Source organism: Perognathus longimembris, chromosome 17 (genome assembly GCF_023159225.1).
Source record: "Perognathus longimembris pacificus isolate PPM17 chromosome 17, ASM2315922v1, whole genome shotgun sequence".
Lineage (NCBI taxonomy): Eukaryota > Metazoa > Chordata > Mammalia > Rodentia > Heteromyidae > Perognathus > Perognathus longimembris.
Window position 1 is genome coordinate 2,769,888 of NC_063177.1, and position 19,155 is coordinate 2,789,042.

The 19,155-nt window shown below is 37.2% G+C and overlaps 1 non-coding gene across 1 annotated transcript; it reads right to left on the bottom strand.

Annotated features, from left to right (window-relative positions):
* Window positions 1-1,283: 1,283 nt before the first annotated feature.
* On the bottom strand, window positions 1,284-1,487 carry LOC125366578. The gene has a single exon (XR_007213875.1). It is a non-coding gene; the product is annotated as a small nucleolar RNA SNORA73 family (small nucleolar RNA).
* Window positions 1,488-19,155: the final 17,668 nt, after the last annotated feature.

Consider the following 19,155-nt stretch of genomic DNA (forward strand, 5'->3'; position numbering starts at 1 on the left):
AGTTTGTAACATAGCTCAGGAAAAAAAATCCCTGTGAGTCTGACTGATCGCTCTACCATGAACTTGCTATGAGAGCCTAAGAAACTAACTGCATTCAGCCACTCCATGGCTCAAAGCAATTTTCAAGCACTTCATAGGAGTTCCTATCCCAAGCCCCTGGGAATATATCAATCCACCAAGACTCTGCTCTTATAGATCTTACAATTCTCTAGAGGAGGTGAATGATCAAAACAACTCATGAAAATGTCAAATTGTGGAGCTGGGACTATCACTCAGTACTAGAGGACTTGTCTAGCATGACATGAGGTCTTGAGTTCAATCCCCAGCATTGTGATGGAGAAAAAGGAGGAGGAGGAGGAAGAGAAGGAATTATTCATGTGATGATGATGATGATGATGATGATGATGATGATACATTCTAATAACATAGAAAGGAAGTGAGAACCCAATCTCTTATACACAAATACACAAGCAGTTAGTAACAGCTACAACAGTCACTATCCATTCAGGAGAACATATCCCCAAAGAGACTTAGCTAAAGCTTTGTGTATCCAACACTTGCCCATATGTTGAGTCTCTTTCTCATGGGAGAGCCTCTCCTCATCTTTGTTGCATGACTAGTCCAGTAGTTTATCTTTCTAGTAACGATGTGTGGTTCCAGTGGTGAACACATGAGTGAAAGCCAGTGGTTAACACATGACTCAATGCCAATCTGAACATTTCTTGAACCTCCCTGTTAACTGATGAAAAGAATTTCTTCCTTTGGGGAATTTATTTTTAAGTCAAATCAATTTTATTCAGAGATGTTTAGCATTTACAGTAGGAAAGACAAGCCACTGTGGAAACACCTAGGTATCCACAATCATCCACAATCCACCCACTGATTATGGCTGGCAAAGGCCACTGGTAAAATGTTAGCATGGCAGTTATGTCGCAGTACAAGAATTTCAAAATTTACCTGTTAGAGATAAGTATTCTCAAATATGGTAAAGGTTTTCAAAACCTTTGAAAAAAACCCCACTCAATTCCCAGTGTTATTAAAGGACTGCAAACCAAGTAATAAGGTCAGTGGCTGAAATTCCCATGTGGTTCCTCTTCTCTCCCCAAAGTCATCATTTGGAATCCGGAGTTCTGCAAAACATGGTATTCATAAATGAATATAGCAAGACTAAACAAAATGCTTTTATTTCTTATTTTTTTTAAACAAAACACTTTTAAGACTTCTATAACCATACAAGTAGTGCAACACACTCGATATCAGCTTTTACTTCCACTGGGGTACAAGCCTGATTTCTGTATGGCTTATCTCCTCAGTCATTACCCACAGGACTCTGGGAAGTCATAGAAAAATGCAGGCGCAGACACAAAGCCCGGCTTCACATCTGACACTGTGGGAAGGGACTGTACGCCATGGGGCAGAGCCCTATGCTCCCCTGTGCTGTGAGGACAGAGCCTGTGGAGAGTGAGCTCCTGGGGTGTCCATATTGGCACCTCTTTTGAGGAATTCTAAGTTGGGACTATTTGAGAATCTGCTTGGTAGAGGAGGCTTCTCTGCAGGGAAGAATGAGAGAAACTTCCAAAGAAAAGTAGAAAAGATGTTATTTTTAAAAAGTACTATAATTCCATGTCCATGTCAGGACTTAATCTCCTTTAATAACCCTGCACAACTACTTTTGTTTGCCTCCTCTGAAAGAGGAAGAAACATTTCATAAGCTGTTCATCAGGAGCTAGGCCAGGCATTTGGGCTCAACATCAACACATTTGACCCCTCTGATTCTCCAGGCCCTTCCCGTGAGTCTATGAGTAATGATGGCACCCATCCTAGACACATGAGACTGTGTACACTATGCCAGCTCTATCTTTCTCTCTTTGTTCACTCCTTTGCTGTTTTCATATTCTCCAAGCTGGTTTGAATTGGGCATCTATTATTTGAATCAACCATGTGAAATCTGTATTAAAACATTCTGAAATAGGTATGCTTAATTCAGATCAATTCTGAAATATACAGCTCCCTAATTTTCATTTAGGAAATACCCCTACCATGTGTCTACTTCTGCAAGTAGTTTTATTTCTAACAGATATAGTGCTGAGAGACAAGAATGGGTTGTTGGAATTAATCTAAAATTACTTTCTGAGTTGGCTTTGATTTTCACCTGCATAGTATCATAAACATTGACTAATGGAAACTACCTGGGGACCAAAGATCTCGTGTGTGTGTGTGTGTGTGTGTGTGTGTGTGTGTGTGTGTGTGTGTGTGTGTGTTAGTCTTGTGGCTTGAACTCAGGACCTGAGTACTGTCCTGAGCTTCTGTGCTCCAGGTTAGCACACTATCACTTGAGCCATGCCTCCATCTCTGGCTTTCCAGCAGTTAATTGGAAATAAGAATCTCACAGGCTTTCCTGTCCAGTATGGCTTTAAACCTTGACCCTCAAATCTGTTTCCTGGGGCCTGAGAATATGGCCTAGTGGCAATAGTACTTGCTTCATATACCTGAAGCCCTGGGTTCAATTCCCCAGCACCACATATATAGAAAATGGCCAGAAGTGGCACTGTGGCTCAAGTGGCAGAGTGCTAGCCTTGAGCAAAGAGAAGCCAAGGACAGTGCTCAGGCCCTGAGTCCAAGGCCAAGGACTGGCAAAAAAAAAATCTGTTCCCTGAATAGCTACGATCACTGGTGTGAGCCACAAGCACCCCAGGTCATTAAGGGTTTTTTTGTTTTTGTTTTTGTTTTTTAATACTAATGTCTATTACCACTTGAAAAATCTATATTAAGACATTATAGGATTGGCTTTCAATTGGATTTTTTGTTTCCGTTTTGCCAGTTCTGAGGCTTGAACTCAGGACCTGAGTGCTGTCCCTGAGCCTCTTTGTGCTCAAGAATAGCACTCTACCACCTGAGCCACAATGCCACTTCTGGCTTTTTCTGAGTAGTTTATTGGAGGCAAGAGTCTCACGGGCTTTTCTGCCTGGGCTGGCTTTGAATCATGATCCTCAGATCTCAGCCTCCTGAGTTGCTAGAATTACAGTTGTAAGCCATTGGCATCTGGCTCTGCAATTGGATTTGGGCATAAGAATTTACACGGATTATAAGACTCTCCTTCTAGTTCCATGCTATGGACCTCAGTGCAAAGGAGTTGCTTCCAATTCAAATGAAAAACTGCGATGGTTAACTGGATGTCAACTTGACTGGCTTGAGGTGTGCTGGATAGCTGGGGGTGTGCCTGTGAAGGCTTTTTCCCAAAGGCTTAGCATGTGTGCAGTGGACTGAGTCAGGAAATACCACTGTCAACATGAGTGGTATCTCCTCAGTCAGCTGGAGGTCCAGATGGAAAACAAAAAGGCAGAAGGGGTTCACTCATTCCTCTCTCAGTCTAGAGCCGCTCTCACTCCTGTTCCCATCTCAGCTCTCCAGGTTCTTTAATCCCTGTATTCTGATGTTTGTGCCAGCCTCCCCAAGGGCTCTTGCACCGCTGGACTAGAACCAGGCACTGCTGTCTTTTTTGGGCTGAGTCACACCACAAACTTCTCTAGTTTTCTAGCGTGCAGAAGGCTTCATGACTTTGAGAGCCCAGTCCCCTAATAAATCCCCTTATGTATCCTCTCCTTCCTTTCTCTCTCCTAAACACACACACACACGTGCGTGCGCACACACACACAGAGGGGGGGTATATAAACACTCTGGATGGTATGAAAAAAGGTCTGCATTTCTCTGACTGCAGAAAAGGTGGAAGAATGTTACCTGCCAAGACTCACCACGACCTTAGTTGTAGCTGTAGATTCCTAGGAAAGAACAAGTGCCACACCTAGAAGGAAACCAAAAGTTATTTCCTACTGTGGTCCATTTACAATTTGGAAAAAAAGTATGTTCTGCTGTGCACAGATAATGAAGTAAATGGCTGCTCAGTGACTTGACTATTTAGGAAAAATATCAACCAAGCTTACTAACACAATAGTTGTCTTGGTTAAGACTCATACAATTTCAAGAAGCATGTGTGTAGAATATTTTATAGGACACATAAAATTTAAATACACAGTGAAATGTAAAGAGCGTTTCTTAGGGAAGGATTTGTAGTATTGCTCAGACATGCAGTATTTGCCTAGTATATGCCAAGTCCAGGATTTGATCCCCAATAACAAAACATACATGATTTCTCAGGGTGACAAAGATGTGATGGTCACATTCACACTTGCATGTGGCAACAAAATACAAGACTCCATTAGAGAGTACATCTGGATTATGCATATATATATTTATATCTCTACTTATTTATATCCAGCTATCTATATCTATAATTATACACACATATATTGTATATATATATATATGTACATATATATATGAAATCACTGTTTCTATTTGATAGGGCTTATTCCATTTTGAAACATGATGATTGTGTGTGTGTGTGTATGTGTGTGTGTGTGTGTGTGTGTATGTGTGCCTGTCCTGGGACTTGAAGTCATAGCCTGTATGCTGCCTTTGAGCTTTTCTGTTCAAGACTAGCACTCTACCATACAAGTCACAGCTCCATTTCTGGCTATTTTTAGGTAGCTAATTGGAGATAAGAGTCATGGACTTTTCTTCCTAGGCTGGGTTCAAACTGTGATCCTCAAATCTCAGCCTCCTGAGTAGCTAGGATTATAGGCATTATCCACCAGCTCCAAGCTAGTATAAAGCTTTTTTTTTTTTTTATAAACATCAGATCAAATAGAAGGGTAAAATGAGCTACACTCCAGGGTTTTTAAAGGCAAAGTCCTATGTTAAGAAAAAAAAAAAGCCAGGCACTGGTGGCTCACCCCTGTAATCCTAGCTCCCCAGAAGACTGAGATCTGAGGATCACAGTTCAAAGACAGTCCTGTCAGGAAAGTCCTAGAGACTCTTATCTACAATTAACAACCAGAAAACTGGAAGTGACATTGTGGCTCAAGTGGTAGAGCACTGGACTTAAGCTGAAGAAAGAGATCAGGGACAGTGCCCAGGCAGAGTTCAAGCCCCATGACTTGACTAAATAAATCACGATGGCAAATCCTGGGGATTAGCCTAAGAAAAAACAATGTTTCTCACCTCTAAAACAATTCAGAATCACATGGAGTAGAGTCATGCAAGAGGCTCACTCAAATGGGGAGTCATGTGGCAAGATAAAGAAAGAAGTAAAATCATTGTTGAAATATACCCTGCTTGCACAATCAGACTGAGGAGATGCAAACACAATTTTGAAAAGGCAAAATGTCATTACAAAGGCATTTCGCTCATCACATTGAGTCAAAAAGTAGGAGGAGACTTCATATGTTTTCAAAACCTGATGCTCACAAAAATGTTAATTCCCAAGAGAAATTTAGTTAACAAATATTTATTCACTAATATTACATTTAAGAGTCTATTCTGGACTCGGGTAGAACTCAGTGGTAGGATACTTGCTTAGTAGGTGGAAGGCCCTGGATTCAATCTTCAACACAGACACACAAAAAAAAAGAAAGATTCTGTTCTAAGCACAGTCTATCATATCACAAAATAACTTTTGAGAATAAAAAGAACTGTTAATATGGAAGTCCTAGATAATTAGAAACATTAAATACAACTCAAATTTCAAAATGCAACTCTCCTTCACTTATAATACATAACAGGGAACACTAATTTCTACACATTGGAAAAAATAGATACCATTCCTGATATTTAAGGTAGACAGTTAAAAAAATAATTTGCCATTTATCATTGCTATAGTCTGCCTTGTTCTGGGAAGGTTTTGAAAAAATTCACAAGAAGTTATTTACTCTAATGAAACAGATAATCAGAAATAAGGAAATAAGAATACAAAAATGTTACATGGGGCTGGGAATATGGCCTAGTGATAGAGTGCTTGCCTCATATACATGTGTCCCTGGGTTCGTTTCCTCAGTACCACATATATAGAAAAGGCCAGAAGTGGCCCTGTGGCTCAAGTGGCAGAGTGATAGCTTTGACAAAAAGAAGCCAGGGACAGTGCTCAGGCCCTGAGTCCAAACCCCAGGACTAACAAAAAAAATGTTACACGTAATCCATGTCTAATATTTTTGCTTTCAATTTACAATTTTTTCCTTCCTGGTGAAAAAGGGCATGATTTATTAACTATATTGAGTGATATTAAGGTCCAATATCCTGGTACTCACAGTGATCCTTGAACCATCACCCTATCAACAGGGAAGTTTGTTAGAAAACAAGAACCTCCAGCTGACCTCAGACCTAAATCAAAATTTACATTTTTAAGAGAACTTCAAAGAATTTCTCTGCACATTAAAGTTTGAGAAGTTTTGTTTTTTTTTAATTTTTAATTACATTTTTTATTATCTTTAAGTAGTTGTCCAAAAGAGTTGACATTCAACAATTTTTTATGAACATATCTTGATAAATGTTTCATCATTCTTCCCCATCCCTTCCAATGAGAGGGGTTGTTTAAAAGTTATCCTTTAACTATGATTTTATAGAACACATCTAGATTCATTTAATAGGCAAGGGAACCTATATAAATTAACACAGATGTTAATCTACATGTCAACAAATTAACATACATGTTTCCTATAGAATTTTTTTAATTGACCAAACATGTAATAATAAAATTAACTTTCCACAGAGCATTCTTAGACATATCACAATTCATTTTTAAAAGCAGGCAAATTAAGTATCACCAAAACTTGCCTATGCTTGGAGAAAAACTCTGCTATGGAGATCAACAGAGGAGAATTAAAAAATAAACTTGCAAATTATATATCCAAGGAAGGACTTATATCTCATTTATAAAGAACTCTTAAATCTCAACAGCAAGATAAACAAGAAAACAACTAAATTAGAAAATGTATAATGGCATTGTTGCAGACTAATTATGCTCCCACTGTGTTACATCTCAGAATGTGTCTGTACATATTTGGAAATAGGTACTTAAGATGATGATTGATCAGATGGGGCCATTAGGGTGAGCCATAATTCCTCTCACTGGTAAGAGATTAGGACCTGTGAGAGATCCAGAGCAGCACAGAGGGAAGACTATGAGAAGATGCCCAGCCACCAGGTGAGGAAACTCAAAAAAATCAGATCTGACATTGTGATCTGGAACCTCTAGCCTCCAGAACTATAAGAAAATTAAACTCCTGTTGGCTAATCCATCCACTCTGTGTTGTTTTATTCCAGTAATCTGAGCAAAATGATCAACACAAGCAGGTTTTCACTAGAGGCTATATGGAAGAGAAATAAGCCCAGGAAAAGATGCTCACCACCATTAGCCTTAGGGAAAAGCAAACTAAAGCCATAGTAACATATGAGACCATACATCTGTTATAGCTATTTTTAAAAAGAAGAAAGGTAATTGCATCAAATGATGGTGAGGATGTGGGAAAATTATTTCTCATATGCAGCAGAAAAGAATGGGAAAATGCTACAACCATTATAGAAATTAGTTTGTCACACGTTTTCTTTTTACAGTAAATGTATGCTTAGCATCCAATCCAACACATGCTATTTATGTTCACACATGTGTACATAATGTTCACAGCAGTTTATTCATAATCATCTCAAAGGAAAAATGACACAAAATACCTCTCTCACCAAATTAATAAGATATGTTACATTTTATACAATGTAATACCACTGGGAACTATGGGTACCCCAAACAACTTGGATCCATTAGGCTTCGTGAAGAAAGCCAATCTCAGAAGGTTCCATAAGCATATGACTTCATTTATGTAACCTGCTCAAAAAAATTTTTTTAAGTATAAAACCGGACACAAAACTATGGTCTCCAGAAAGCAGAGACAAGAGGAGGGGACAGTATGGTGTAAAATGATAATTGTGTCAGTGGTTCATGCCAGTGATCCTAGCTACTCAGTAGGCTGAGATCTGAAAGTCGAGATTTGAAGCTAGCTCAAGCAGACAAATCCAAGAGATTCTTCTCTCTGATTAACCAGCAAAATGCTAGACATGGAATATGGCTCAAGTGGTGGAGTGCCAGCCTGAAGTGAAAAAGCCATGTAAGAGCATGAGGCCCTGAGTTCAAGCCCCCAAAATCAGCACAAAGGAACAAACAAATAAGCAAGGATTGTTGGAGGCAGGTCCTTTGTGAACTGTGAAGTTCCATCTTGGTTGCAGTAAGGTATATACAAAGTTTTCTCAACTTGTGGAATTTCTCTTTTGTACAATCACTAAGAATATTTTTTTAACCTGAGCTCAAATTGCAAGATCTACTCACAGGCATATTTAAACAGTCCAGAAAACATACACAAACTCACAAACACAGTCTGCAGTCCAACTAACAAGTCTGTTCTAATGTTGGGTTCCTGAGTTTCCTATTGTACTTTGGTCATCGTATAAGAGATCTCTGTGTATTGAAATTGTATTATGGGATTCCATGGACTGTTCTAACAACTTCTGTGAGGCTCAAATAAATTCACAACAATTTAAAAAAATGAATCACGAAGGACTGCCAACACGCTAATGAGATGTTAAAACCAGTTTATCACGATACTTCTGTAATTCTGCTCTCTTATTTTAACTAGAGTAGCACCAGTGACAAAAGTGGGCTCTAGGAAAGTTGCTGGAAGAGCTTATAATGATTTATGTCCCCACCAGATGCTGATGATAGAAAACTGAGGGCCAGACAACAGACCCAAGTGCTAGAAATACATTCAGCATCCGAAAGTAACGGATGTGTGTGCAACAAGGTCAGAGCTGGACCACCCCACTGTATTAGCATCACCGTCACACTAGCCAGTACTGATCCACTGGTGTTCTGGAGGTGGTGGCCCTCACTCTGAGGACAATGAAAGGCAAAGTGTGACTTCATGACTTGAGACATTCAAAGAGAGATTCTGCCAATTCAGTCATTAGAAAATGCTCAGTAGATAAAATCTGTAACTGTGTAAACTGGAAATAACAGCATGGTGGGCAGGGGAAGCTAATCTACCATTTTAAATAATGATGGAGAAAGAATGTTGGACAGTTATCAGTTTATGCAAGAGCAAGCTTCCGGGGGTGGTAGGGAGGAACTGTCAGTCTGGAAAATAGAACAGCCTCCAAGAGTTAGAGAAGGGATGACATTGTCCCAAAAGATGTACTTATGTACATCACCTTTGTAAGAACAATAAAAATTTATAAAAGAAAGAAAATAGTTCATCCTTTGTAGAATGCTAACACTGATACAGCTCAATCACCATATTCTTCTGAGATACCATAAAAAACAATAAAGAGCATACTGAAGGAAAACGGAAAGAAACCCCAGTCTAGGTCAGCAGTTCCTACATCATTTCCAAGACTTCATTTTCCTGTTTTTTGTAGTCAGTCATGGCTACAAAACCCAAAGATCTTAAATGTAAGATTCCATATTTGAGGATAACATGCTCGTATTGCTTTATAATGACAGTATAAAAGACATACTTTCATTAGAGTACATTGTTATAATCACTATGTTTTATTCTTAGTTGTTAATTGCTTACTCTCTCTCTGTGTCTCTCTGTGTCTCTGTCTCTGTTTCTCTCTCTGTCTCTGTCTTTCCCTCTCTCTCTCTCTCTCTCTAACTCTCCCTCTCTTTCTCTCTCCCTCTCTCTTTCTCGCTCCCTCTCTCTTTCTCTGCCTCTGCCTGTCCTGGTTCACCATGGCTGCTCGCTGAGCTCTGAGCCGCCCATGGCCCACACCCCCACACCTCTGTTTACTGGAAGCTAGTCTCTGGAGCTCCTCAGCTGGATGCCACCACAGGCCTGGCAGATCTCACCAGGTGGAAGTGAGTGAATTTTCCATAATGCAGGACTCTGTCACCGCATGCCAGCTCAAGAATCTCATTGTTTAACCAATACCTAATGTCAGAACCTTCTGGAAGGTAAATATTTAATCTTGTGGCTCTCTATTACAAACTTTCAAGGGCCCCCCAGCAAACTCCCCCAGTCTTTTTTTTTAAATAGATACATTATGTATTGGTACAACTGGCCAAATATTAAAAAAGGAATAGAGTGAGCTTTTTGCTTTTGTAGTTTAAACATCTGAAAAAGACCAGATGATAAAAGTGGGAGCTTCAACGAAGGTTCCAGATAATTTCCTTCAGTTAAGTTTTTGAAAGAGTATAGTGAGGGGAAAATTTTTGGACTACAAGTTTAGACCACATGACAAATGTTACCTGGTCAAGTCACTCTAATTGCTATGTTTGTACCTTTTTCTCTTTCTGCATAATCAACATAGAAGACATAACTGTGTTTGAATGAGACTATTAGCTTAACATACCATGGGAAAGAGTACAGATTATGCATTTATTTATTTATTGTTTATCTATTTATTTTCTGGTACTAGGGTTTGAACTCAGGACCATGCACTTGCTCCGCTGGCATTCTGCCACTTGAGCCACACCTGCAGCCCAACCTTTTTGCTGATTAATTGGAAATTGAGTCATGGAGATTTTATGATCTAGGTTGGCTTTGATCCTTTTTATTTTGGTCTCCTGAGTAGCTAGGATTACAGGCATGAGCCACCTGTGCCCAGCAACAGTGCTGATTAAGACCATCAGGAACTTGTGTTTGTCCCTCTTTGCCTTCCTTCTTATTTCCTCTCCTACTTTCTTCCTCTTCTCTCTAGCTTAAAAAGGTAGTTTAATATTCCCGACAGCATCATTTATCTTTCATTTACTTGTAGGACAGAAGAGGCAAGCATAGGCTATGGTTTTAAACACATTTTTCTATACCTTCAGTTTACAATCCTATTTTTAAATGATTTTTTATTGTTATTATAAAGGTGATGTACAGAGAGGTAGCAAGTACATTTCTTTTTGGACAGTGTCACCCTTGCCCTTGCCCTCTCCCAGTTTTTCCCCCATCCCCATCCGATACAAGTTGTACAGTTAATTTTCAACACAGTGAGTACCACTAATGCATTTGTTTGCCCTTTGTCCCTCCATTTCTGTGTCCCCACTTACCCTCCCAAAGACAGATAAATAAGAGAAAAAGGAAACAAATCAAAAGATAACTTGTTTCCATTTTCTAGAGTTCATTTCAGTAAATATTACTTTATATGATCAGAGACACACAGGAATTTCATTTTTGTGTTCCTCTCCTAAGGTCTCAGGATACCATAAAGATATCTGCACATCCATGTTTATCGCTGCACAATTCACAATAGCCAAAATATGGAAACAACCCAGATGCCCCACTACAGATGAATGGATCAAAAAATGTGGTACCTGTACACAATGAGAAATGATAAAATAGTGGTATTCACAGAGAAATGGTCAGAGCTTGAACAAATAATGTTGAGCCAGACAAGCCTAGAACACAGAGCATGGTCTCCTTGGTATATGACTGTTAGGGGGAGGGGGGGAACATTAGAGACCAGGTCTGAAAAATAACAAACTTCTTTGAAATGGTATTTCCACATGTTTGGGTCAGAGACTTTACATTATGTATCTAAAACCAAACAACTACTAAACAAACATAAAAAAATCTAGGATAGACCTCTCAGTGGATCACAATAGCTCAACAGCTATGTACACATGCTTATATAAGACGAGGATAAGAAAAAAGAATTCCAAGAGACGGACACAGGAAGATTCTATTGCTGTCATTATGTTTAATGTTCTAGGTAAATTTCCTTTGGCATATCCTACGTGGTAACCATATATGATTTTGGTACAATGGATATTGTATATATGCCTACCTGAATTAGGGAAGGGAAAGAAAAATGAAGGTATAACAGATATCACAAGAAATGTACTCACCACCTTTGCACAACACCTTGTCAGTAAAATTTAATTAATAATAAAAAATAAATAAAATAAAAAGAGTCTCCTTCAGTTTCCTATGCGTGAATGCCTAGAGTCCTGTATAGTTTATCAAGCTCTGGTATTTTATATATGTATATGGAAGGTTGAAAGAGGTGACGTTGACCAAAATGCATTATATTCATAAATTGCTTTATTAGTAACTCTTTTGTACAACTACTTAAAGACAATAAAATAAAATTTAAAAAATATTTTAAAAATTGAGATGATAATCAAAAGAATACATAATCAAAAGATAATCAGATCTGTAAGGAAAAAGAGAAGAGGAAAGGGTAAGGGAGAGGGAGAAAGAGACTGGCTTAAATTTTATTTGTTTTTAATTACAGCCATTGTAAAGGGTGTGAAATGGAAAAGCTTGAGTTAGTTAGCACTTCCTAATGAACTGTTATCTTGAATATCTTTATTTGTGCTTGATTTTCCTTTGAATAGCTTTAGAGTAAGTCTCTTGCCCATTGGATTATTTGTCTTTTTGCTGTGGAGATATGTGTTCTGAACATACTTTCTCTTATTCATTGATAATGTCTGCTGTTGAGCAAAAGTGTTTAATTTTGGTAAATGCTAATAAACAAGAAAAGTCATCTCATCATTGTGGATGGTGTCATAGATAGGAATTTACTGACAAAGCCACAGTGTTACAAACTTACAGACCCTGTGTGTTCTTCTAAGAGTTTTAAAGTTTTATGTCTTATAGGTATTGCTTTCACCCACCGTAAGTTCATTTTTTGGGGTGGATTGTGAAGAACAGACCTGGCTCTGCAATTCTGTGACTATGCAGGTGTCCCAGTGTAGTTTTGGAAGAAGTTGGTCATCTCCTAACTCATCTTGGCACCACAGATGGACAGATTTATTTCTGGACTGGGTTCAGACTCTGGCAAGAGTCCACATGTCTACCCTTAGCCAGTGCCACACTGTTCTAATTCCTTATCAAAACAACCTATCTTTGCAGTCCATTTTTAATCCTAATTTATGTTCCATTTTTGAAGATTCGCTTTGCAATGTTTCTTGCAATGTAAAGGGGATTTGCAGAGCAGTGTTTTAATTTAGGGTCCAAAAAGGCCATTTGAAGCTGGTAATGGTGACTTATGCCTATAATCCTAGCTACTCAGGAGGCTGAGTTATGAAGGGTTGCAGTTCAAGGCCAGCCTGTGGTAAAAGTTCACAAGAATGCATTTAAACCAATGAAAATCTGAGTACATTGGTGCATATATGTCTTGCCGTCTATGTGGGAAGCATAAATAGGAGCACTGAGGTCTAAGCCACCAGGGCAAATAATAATAATAATAATAATAATAATAATAATAAATCTAGAGGTGAGGCTGAAGTGGGAAGTGGGAAGTGGGAGAGCCCCTGCTTAGCAAGGATAGGGCCCTAAGTTTAGATCCCATTACTTGCACAAAAAGAAGAAGGAGAAGGAGGAGGAGGAGGAGGCGGAGGAGGGGGAGGGGGAGGGGGAGGGGAAGGGAAAGGGGAAGAGGAAGAGAAAAAAAAGATGTATGAATTATAATAGGAATTACATTCAATTTGTTTATCTTTTTGGTAGTTTTATCATCCAATCTATGAACATAAAATGGCTTTGCTTTTTCTTTGTTGTTCTTTAAAAAATTGATTTCAGTGGTGTTTTGTAGTTTTCAATATATAAGTATTCCACAGTTTGGTTATCCTGTGTGTGCAATCCTTTATTTCTGTCTTATTTATTTCAGTATTTGTTCTTGTCAGTCAAACTAAAGCCTTGTACATTTAATTTGTCTTCTCAAGGAAGCAAACCCAACCAAAGAAAAAGTATTGTTTTTCTATTCTCCATTTAATTTTTCTCCTCTCTGACTGTTATTATTTGTCTCTTCCATCTAGGTCTTCTCAGGGAGGTATTAGGTTAAAGATATATTAGTTTAATAGCTAGTGCATTTGTTTTATACCTATTAGCTCTGGTAGTTGTTTTGTGAATCTTATTTGCTATTTCCTCAACATCTCTGTTGATCAAGTCATCTCTGAGCAGAGAGTTTTACTTTACCCTTCCTAATTTAGATACTTTTTTTCTTTATTATCTACTTGGTCTACCTAGAACTTGTAGTACAATGTCTTCCTTTGTCTTGCTCCTGGTCTTAGAAGAAAAGCTTTCAGTCTTTCACCCTTGAGCCTAATCATATCTATGTACCTATGTGAGAATGCCTTCACTGTGTTGAGGATTTTTTCTCTTATTCCTTCTTTCTGCCATGAATACATACAGTAGATTATCAAATACTTTTTTCTTTGTCAATTGAAAGGATCTACTATTCTTTCAGCTTTGATCTTTCTATTCATTTGGCATCTTCATTGAATAGCTATTGAACTTCTGGGATAAATTTTATTAGGTTATAATGTGTGCTGCTTTGAATGTGCAGTTAGATTTGCTTGTATTTTTTGTTAAGGAGTTACATTTATATTCATGAGATATATTGGTCTTCATTTTCACCTGTGCTGATGTTTGCTGCTTAAGACAAAGGTATATTTAATTGCTAAAGCTGCCATCATCAAATGCCAGAGATGAACTATTTCACTCTTTTAGAAGCTAGACGTTCAAGTTCAAGGTACAAGCAGAATCGACTGTCCCTGTGTCCCCTTTGCTCCTTAGCCTGCAGATGATTGTTCTTTATAGGCTCCTACTTGTGTGCAACATTTGTGTCTCCTTACTTAAGAATATCAGTTATATGGGGCTAGGAACTTTCCCCGAAGACCTTGTTGTAATTTGGTCACCTCTTTAAATGCCTTATCTCCAAATACGATTATATTCTAGGGTAATGGGGAACTGCGATTTCAATATATGAACGTGGGAGGAGAAGCATCGATTCCATAACACAGGATGACACTACCTTTGCAGAATGAAGTAGACATTGTGCCTTGTTTTATTTTGTTAAAGAGTTTGAAAAGAACCCACATTTCTTTTCCTGGTTCTTCACAGAGTAAGATTAGACTATGGAAATTTTTTTTAAGTTTTAGGACTTCATTTAAAAAAAAATAATAATTACTTATTTATTGTCAAAGTGATGTACAGAGGGGTTACAGTTTCGCATGTAAAGCCATGGGTGCATTTCTTATACTATTTGTTACCTCCTCCCTCACTCCCCCTCTTCCCCAAAGAGTTGTTCAGTTGGTTTACACCAAATAGTTTTGCAAGTATTGCTTTTGAAGTCTTTTGTCTTTTTAATTCTTTGTCTCCTGATTTTGCTATTCTCTTTCACTTCCCTAGTTCTAATACTAGTATATACAGTATCCAGGGCACTCAGATGAGACACAATGATAGCACAGGGACAACTACAGGAAGGGGATACAATAAGATCATCAACAGAAGAAGCTACCATTTCACATGGCATGTTGAAAGTAATTACAACAGTGATATAACACTCGTTTCCATAACCTGGAGTTCATTTCACTTAGCATCGTCTTATGTGATCATAAGGGTATAGCTATTGGGCTCTTGTGATCCTCTGCTGTGACTAGCCTAAACCTGTGCTAATTATTCCCTGTGAGGGAAACCATAGTTTCCATGTTTCTTTGGGTCTGGCTCACTTCACTTAGTATAATTTTTATGGAAATGTTTTTAATGTAGATGTTTATAATTACGAATTTCTTTGTGAGCACAGAGCTCTTCTTTCAGTATATACCGTTCGTCATCAGTGTGTACAAGTGTATTGCTTTGTTTTGGAATCTAATCTATTGTCTGGCTGTGAGGAGAATGTGTGTTATGTTATGGTTAAGTTAAAGTGTCCAGTATATGTTTGTTGTTTAAACCCTCTGTTTTCTATTGATCTTATGTTTAATTGTCTTGTTCAGTACTGAAAGATGCCTATGAGGTTTCCCATGATTATTGAGAAATGATTTGTTTTCCTCTGTGTGCTTCATACTTTTGGGAGCTCTGTTGTTTGTGTATAATTGTATAGTCTTCTTGATAAGTTTCCCCTGTTTTCTGCATGTTCTGTCCTTTAGGTCTCCTGTCATAGTGGTTGTGTGTGTGTACACCAGAATTCTTGATGGGACCTCATGAATGTCTCACAAATCCACAAATTACATGTAATATATTTTATATATTTATATTATTTATATTTATGTATATTATACAAAATATTACAAAATATATTATTAATATATGAGATAATATATTGTTTATAATGGATAATATGTTGATACATAGTATGTATCCTGCATATTAATATTATAATATATCTATTTATATATTATAATACTTTAATATATTATAATGATATCTTATCTATTGTATTAACAATAGGTGATATATTAATAATATATGAATATATTAATAATATCTAAATATATTATAACATTATTTGTTTATATTATATAAGATACATGATATTATATACTATGTTATGTCACATATTATACATAATATAATCCTGTATGTATAATATGTATCTTAAATACATGTAAATATATTATATATACATATACCATTATACATAATATATACTATGAACTATTACTTATAATGTATTCTTATAATATTATATAATATATGATCATATAGCATATTAATAAATAATATATTCGTTAATAATACAGTGCTATATAATGTATTTTGTATTTTAATATATACTATATAACATTATTATCTACATAAACTTTAAATGTGTTATCATATATTACATAATATAAATTATATATAATATTATACAATATAATAATATATGATATAGTATTATAGTATAATTATAATAATATATATAATTACAATAATAATGTAATATAATATATTATGTACATCATATATTTCTGGGTTTGTGAGAAATTCATGGTATATATTACAGTATATAATATATGGCATATATTATATAATGTATAATATGTAACAGAATATATAATTTTATATAATATGTGTTATGTAATACAATATAATAGATATGATATGTATAATATTATATATTTGTGTCTATAAATACATATATGTATCTCATAATCAAGTAGCATTTATCCAAATAATTTAAGGCTAGTTTAACATAAAAATAGCAATGCACTACGTTAACAATAGCAATTCACTACATTAACAAAAATAAAGAGGAGCAAAAGTTTATGTCAATAGATGAAGCTCATCCTCCTTTTATGATAGAACTTCTCAGCAGCCTGGGACAAGAGGGCTTGAGCTTGTCTGTCTTCCTCTCGTTCCTCCAGCTGCAATTCCACTGGAGCTGCTGCCTGTACCTGAGGCGCATACGGCTATGGCCCATTCTCCACCTCTGATCCACCTTGGCTGGCAGACCCTTCTCAGCGCAAAAGTCAGTGAAGGAATAACTATCGAACGGAAGCCTCTTTTTACAATGACCTAATGATTTAAAAAACATTCAGTGGAAATCAATATCCAAAGAGAACAAGAGGCTGTCTTCATTTTCACATCATGTCATTTTGTGTAGTAAATCTTGAGTCATCTATGAAAAGCATAAAAATGATTATATAAACCTGAATTTATAGGACTCGGTCAACATGCAAAACTCCATGATCTGTCTATAAACCACTAATGAAAACAATGGTAAAGAAACTTGTCAAATACCATTCACAACGGCCTCAGATACAGAAGAAGTAATCAGTGTAATGCAAGGTCTACAGCTACTTTAATAAGATTTGGAGATATGAGCTAAGTGAATAAAATATGTATTTGTGGTGGTCATGACTTGAACAACTTATTAGTATTCAAATATCAACTCAGCCTTACTTGTCCCACATATTTAACAGATCCCAGTGTCTTCAGCTGCAGATGCATTGAAAAGCCGATTTCAAAACATAAACAGAGATGTGCCAAGGACCTTGGGGAAGCAGAAACAGGTTTAAAAAAGGCTAAATGACAAGAATTTACTTCAGCTGAGGTAAAAGCTTGCTAGAAATGGGCAGAAATCGATATGGAATCAATTTGGATATCCACAAGGAATAAAATAAATGTAGATTAATAAATTAACATTATAGGAAGTGGTAACTTCAATAGGCCAATCCAAGATTGCCTTTATAATGGTGAGAGATCATTCAAAAACCATATAATAAAAAGGAAGACTATAAATACTCTCATACCACAATCCTCCCACTAATAATGTATGCATAGCTGAGATTACAGTTACATATCACCACATCCAGCTTATCAGCTGAGATGAGCATCTCACTAACCATCTTTCTCAGGGCTGGCTTTGCACCATGGCCTTCCCTATCTCTGTTTCCAAGGTAGCTGGGATTACTGGCATGAGCTACCAACCCTGGCTCCAAAAATTCCTAGCTTGACAATATCACAAATGTATTCTGTCAATGCTTTAAAGAACAGATAAAATTATTTGAGACCACATATATAGGAGAAAGTGGTTGAATTTATTTTGAAAGCCACCACTGTACCTTTTTCTGAAATTCCAAAACATACAACACATACACACACACACACACACACACACACACACACACACACACACACACACATACACGAAAAGCAAAAGGCAAAAAGGCAGCCTTAGTTTTATGAATATTGGCATAAAAATGTTTTAAGAAATGTGAGTCTGGTATTGATGGCCCACACTTGTTTGTTTTGTTTGTTTTGTCTGTGACCAGATCACAAACTCACTATCGCTTTATGTGCATTAAAGGACACTCTATCATCTGTGTTGCATCCCTAACCCCAATATCTCACACTTATAGTTCTAGTCACTCTGGAGGCTGAATTTGGAGGATTGAGGTTTGAAGACAGCCCAGGCAGAAAAGTTTATGGGATTCCATCTCCAATTAACCAGCCTAAGCAGATATGCAAGGCCCTTTCTCCAACTAAATGCTAGGCACAGTGACACACACTTCCTGGCATCCCAGCCATGAGAGAAGCTAGGATTGGGAGATTTGTGGTTCCAGGACAACCTCAGCAGAAAAGTCCACCAGTCTCCCTCTCAACAGAAGAATCTGGCTGGGCTTAGTGGTCTGTGCCTGTTAATCCAGACAAAAGAAAAGGAGATCACAGCCCAAGAGCACCCCAAGGCAGGAAGTGAGAGCCTGACTCAAAACTTACCAGAATGAAAACAGGTTGGAAGGCAGTCATAAAATCCAACTCATATCCTACAAAATTAACAAAATTAAAGAAAGGGGAAGGGTTGGGAGGGACAGTGGAGAATGAGAATGATGATAACAGTGGACATTGATCAAGATGTCTTGCATTCATAAACCATTTCGTGAAATGGCAATTCCCTTATGCAACTACTGAAAGATAATAAAAATATTTTTAAAAAAGAGAAGACTAGAATATGAGTTGGAAATCTGGCTTATCTGTAGAATGGCTGCCTACTAAGTATGAAGCCTTGAGTTCAAACTCCAGTACTGTGTGTGTGTGTGTGTGTATGTGTGAGTGTGTGTGTGTGTGCGTGTGTGTGTGT